Source organism: Sinocyclocheilus anshuiensis, unplaced genomic scaffold (genome assembly GCF_001515605.1).
Source record: "Sinocyclocheilus anshuiensis isolate Anshui unplaced genomic scaffold, SAMN03320099.WGS_v1.1 scaffold796, whole genome shotgun sequence".
Taxonomy (NCBI): Eukaryota; Metazoa; Chordata; class Actinopteri; order Cypriniformes; family Cyprinidae; genus Sinocyclocheilus; species Sinocyclocheilus anshuiensis.
Genome location: NW_015557105.1, coordinates 638,643 through 644,437, shown reverse-complemented (window position 1 = coordinate 644,437; position 5,795 = coordinate 638,643). Strand labels below are relative to the sequence as shown.

The window sequence follows — 5,795 nt, the reverse complement described above, 5'->3', positions numbered from 1 at the left end:
GGAGTGGCTTCACAACAACTCTGTGACTGTTCTTGAATGGCCCAGCCAGAGCCCTGACTTAAACCCAATTGAGCATCTCTGGAGAGACCTAAAAATGGCTGTCCACCAACGTTTACTATCCAACCTGACAGAACTGGAGAGGATCTGCAAGGAGGAATGGCAGAGGATCCCCAAATCCAGGTGTGAAAAACTTGTTGCATCTTTCCCAAAAAGACTCATGGCTGTATTACATCAAAAGGGTGCTTCTACTAAATACTGAGCAAAGGGTCTGAATACTTAGGACCATGTGATATTTCAGTTTTTCTTTTTTAATAAATCTGCAAAAATGTCAACAATTCTGTGTTTTTCTGTCAATATGGGGTGCTGTGTGTACATTAATGAGGAAAAAAAATGAACTTAAATGATTTTAGCAAATGGCTGCAATATAACAAAGAGTGAAAAATTGAAGGGGGTCTGAATACTTTCCGTACCCACTGTATATGTTTATTATTAGTGAAACCATATACTCAACATAGAGCATGAAGACTAGACATGTTTCAAAGGTCATAGATGTTTTTCAAAGAACTTATTCATGTCTATTAGACACACGAAAAAAGAACAATGAAATACCAGGTTCCCATTACTACTCTTTCTTTGCCCTGAGCAATTTACTTACACAAGCCTGTTTACATTATTTGCAAGACAGGGCAGCTCACTTCTTCTGAAAATGCAAAATTTACATTTATTATTTATTATTACCTTTGTTTGCCTCTGTACACATAAGATAAAGACAATAGCTGTGCTGTGATTTCGGCTATACTTGCATGTAAAATTAGAGAAGCAACATAATATCTGTTTTAATTGAAAGCGCTAAGCGTTAATAAAATTAGTGCCGTTAAAATGAATTTACGTTAACGCATTAATTTTGACAGCCCTAAAAAATAAATACATTTATTATTTAATTTGCAAATAAAATGTATATAAAATGTATGTAAAATGGCAGTTTTTGTTGCCATCAATTCTAATTTAAATAAGAAAAATAAATATTGCAGTAGGGATCTAATCTAATAAGATTCTCCATTAAGAATAATTATTTATTAATAAATAAAAATTTAATATTATATTATTATATGAGAATTTAAGGGAAAAATTTGCTCAATTGTCATGTAAATAATTTCACAATGCTTAATTTTCTTTATGCAGTTTAATATTTCTGTTCTTTGATTTTAAAGGGAAACATGACCTGACAAGATTCGCGAGATTCACCCTTAAACTATAGATTTGTTGCTCCTGCCGTCTCTTCTGAGACCTATTTCTTTTTCACGAATTAACCACCCTAAAAAATGTACGGCAGACAGTTATGATGATGAATTTGCTCTGTTTTAGAGGGCAGATCTCATATAAAGCATTCACAGGTGGTCTGCGCTCCCCTGTACGGCAATACCTATAAAGACTGAGGCAGTTTTATTGGCACTCAGCATTAAAAAGATGATGATATGTCTCTGAAGCTCAAAGATTAAAATGTCGTATGCTGTGCTGCTAAATGCCTTGGCAACACCATTATGAGGAGCGTAAAGAGCCCATATGAACCTGTTGAGTGGTTTTACCGAGTACTGCAGTGTGTGTGTGTGTGTGTGTGTTTTGCATTCATGCATAGAAATTTATAGAGCAGCAAGATTTTCCAATGCAAACCAGTAGTTTAACTCTAATCTACATTGCATGCATCCTCATCACTAGATAAATGAGCTCTGTTCCAAACTCTAGTGAGCTGCCTTGCTGTCTGTGATCTACATAGGCAGCTGTCTTCTAAGGAAGCATCCTAACTGAATGTCAATTGATTTCAGTACAGTTTAGTGACGAAGCCATACATAAAAATGCATCAAAATGCTTAACCCTTAATGCATTCATATTGATGATATATTTTCTTCATGCATCTTGGAAGCACTGTTTATGCATATTTTGTTTTGGCAATATTTGTCTATGATTTACTGAAAAAGTTTGTTGTACATTTAAAAAAAAAAAAACCATTAAAACTCACTATTGCATTTGTGCAACATTGTCATTTCAAAAGTTTTGAATTTTTGGAATATTATTTTTATTTCACGAAAACATGATGAGAAAAATATTGCAGGTCAAATACTGATGTCAAGTACTGATGTCCTAAATGTCCTTGAAAATATATTTTAATGGCAAACTTGGTTGCTATGACAAATTTGAGAGTGTTTTATGTTGTTTTATCCCATATTTATTGAAAAATAGGTGTCTTTATATTGCCTAGTACAGTTTTTTCTACAGTGGTTCTGAAGGGTTGATACAAAACAGTATTTTAGTAAGCATACTGACGATTTATTTTCTTGGTCCTACTTGGAAATGCATTAAGAAGTCACTCATTCTAAAATAAAAAACATTATATTTATGCATGTTTTGTTTTGGGAATATTTATCTATGATTTACTGAACAAGTCTGTTGTAAGAATCAATCATCATCATCATAAAACATTGTCAATTCACAAATTAATTAATTTTTTTGTTTATATTATTTATTATTTTATTTATTTAGATTTTTTTTATTCTTATTTATTATTATTATTATTATTATCGCCATTTTTCTTTCACTAAAAATGTGGGGGGAAATATTACAGGTCAAATATTGTCTTTGATCAGGTGAAATATATGTCCTTGAAAATAAATTTTAATGTAAATTTTTTTGCAATGACAAGTTTGTTTTATGTTGTATTAACCCATATTTAGTGAAAAATAGTTTGTATTGCCTTGTTGTGCAATGTTATTTTAATATCAATTATACACTATTATAGTTTTTGTTAATATTTTGAATTAGTTTTTATTTTTATATTTTCTGTTTTCACTTTAATTTTAGTTAAAGTTATGGTAATTTTATTTGTTAGTTTTACCATATTTAGTTGTAGTTATTTTAGTATCTCAAATTACACTGAAAGAAAAATGATTCATTGAATTTACAAAACAATTTTAAGGTAGGTGGTTACAATCAATTTATTTTAGCTATATTTAAATAAACAAATTTAGTTGACAAACTTTAAACATGTTTTTATTTTTTTAAATGTAGCTCAAATAAATTGTTTGCAACCACTTACCTTAAAAAAATTAGCATCATTTTTTTCAGTGTAGACTGAATAACAATGAGAAATGTTGCCTTTTTATACTTAGCAATATTGTATTTATATATTATATTGTTTTATTTTTTATTATTTTAGATTATAACTTTTTATACCTTTATTTCAGTTCATGTTTATTGTATTTCTAGTAATTAAATGTTTTTATGGCTGTAGTTAACAATAATAACCCTGGTCTAGTGTGACCATGCCTTTACCCGTTCTCCATGAGTCCCTCGCTCTCCTGCTCTTTTTTCGGCATGCTGTATGTTGCCAGTGTTCTGCATCATTCTCAGTCTCTCGTCTTTGCCGTCCACAGGTCAAATCCGAGTGCCGTTCCCCCCCCCACCGATGTGCGCGTTTGTGAGCTTAGCGACACCTACGCCGTGCTGAGCTGGACTGAACCGGATCTGCAGAGAGCCTCTCACCTACTCTGTGGAGCAGGTGAGAGTTGACCTCCGTCCCACGCACTGCTTGCAGCTCAGCTCATTAAGACCGGCCCTGCGGGCTCCTGCGCTCCTGCGCTTGTCGTTTTTACCCTCGACTGCAGGCCTTACAGTCGCGTTGGCTTTACACACCGAGCCAAATTAATGCTGCACTTTGACTAGCTGGCTAATTAGAGACTGTGAAGGCTGTATCCTGGGTGGCAGGCAGCAGGTGCAAAGCGAACAGTTCATTAAAAGCACAGAGACCTTAATGCAGCTCATCCGTGTTATGTGACGGCCGCATAATGCGTTTCCTTTCCACTTCAAAGCACTTGCTGTTTTTCTGAGATGTTGCTTCGGTTTGCTTGTGTGACTTTGAGCAGACCGAATCGTCTCTTTAGACTAGGCATGTTTGCAATCCATGCACAAAATTTTTAGGTGCTCAGTTAAACAAACTAGCAACCCAAATGTTAGTTAGTTGGACAGAGCTGGTTTGTTGGCTTGTTTTATTCCACAATTGTAAGTTGATTTGGATAAAGCATATTAATGAATAAATGTACAAATGTAAATGTTGGGTTTGATGGGTTCAGTGTTATCTTAATATTATTTATTTACTATAAATAATACTTAATTTATTTACGATAAATTGTATTTATTCATATTTTAAATTAATTTATATTTTTATATTAATAATATTTTGAATTTGTTTTTATTTTTAGAGTTTGTTTTACAAATTTTGTTATGTGCTTCTGTCATTATTTTATTGGTTTTTGTTTTTAAAAAATTCTGTCTTGCTTTATTTTTAACATTTTTATTACAGTATTAGTAATTTTCAAGTACTTCAGCTTAATCTTATTTCAGTTAATTGCCTACACAATCTATAGGTTTTTTTTTTATTTACATTTTTATAATCTAATATTTACTTATTTTTGAAGTAAGTTTTATTTTTACGTTTTTAAGTTTTTTATTTCAGTTTGTTTTAGTCATTTTATTTTAGTTCGTTGTAATTAATCATTTTAATTTATCATTTTAAAGTACTTCAGCTAAATTTGATTTATTTCAGTTAGTTGCCAAGACAGCATCTCTAGTTTTTAAGTTTACATTTTTCATCTGATATATTTATTTTTCTTTATTTTCTTTATTTTATTTTATTTCTTACATTTAATTAAATTTTTGCAATTGTCGAAAATGATTTTTAATTGTTTTAGTTAACAATAAAAACACTGGATAGGTTCAGTATATGAAAACTTATCCTAATCATCCTAATAATTATTTTTTAATTATAACATTTGAAGTTATGTGCTTTACAGTATATTCTTTCACTGGGAATCGAACTATGACATTGCCGTTGCAAGCAGCATTGCTCTGCCTGTTACAAGAATAAAAAACTACATTACGTCATCTTCACTGTTGGACACTGAAGTTTAGCTGTCAACACTGCAAGCATTCAACTGCAACTATGATTATTAAAATGCATTCTAGTATAGTTGCATTGCATCACTATCTGTATGTACGTCTGCATTCTGTGCAAATCCAGTAACCCTAGCAGACATTAAATGAACTTGGTAGATGCTACAGAGCAAATAAAATGCCCCAAGAGGCTTAACACAAAAAGCAGTTTTAAAGTTTAGCTCCTCGGTTTCTGAAGTCTGTGGCTTCCAGCACTGGAAAAGGTCAAGATCCTTCTGGTTTTCGAGGGCAGTTTTAAAGTTTCAGATCATCTCGTCACGACTCACAGTGTAAAAGTGCTCGGAGTGATTCGTTCACAGAGCAGAGGAGGTCGAATCGTCCAGTATCAGGCACAAGAAAGAGCTCCAGCCGCTCGCCGACTCTGTAATGAGCAGGAGAAAGTGCACACTGCCACAGGACATACACTTTATTGCACTTTTTATAAGAAGAACCATAATAAAACTGTCTAGTTCATCGGGATCGTCTGAAATTGTGAGGGCAGAAATGCATATATATGAAAAAGATTTAAATTCCCATTTACCACGGGGCACGTTTTACTGTACAGGATATTGCAATGCTTTATCTTCATAGAGACATTCATTGTGCGAGTGTAATTTATAGTTAAAACATAAAATTATATATACAAAATATATGTAATATTAGACAGAAATTCCTAGGCGACACAAAAACCTATTTCTGTCTAATTTCTGGAATATATATGAATTTATAATATATTATAATTATAATATATATAATTATAATATATGATATATATGATAATTTTTATCTATAAATTGAACTTGAATAAAGTA

The 5,795-nt window shown here is 32.1% G+C and overlaps 1 pseudogene; it reads left to right on the top strand.

Annotated features, from left to right (window-relative positions):
• The window catches only part of LOC107677645 (myomesin-3-like), a 62,141-nt pseudogene that overhangs the window by 26,102 nt on the left and 30,244 nt on the right, over positions 1 to 5,795 (top strand).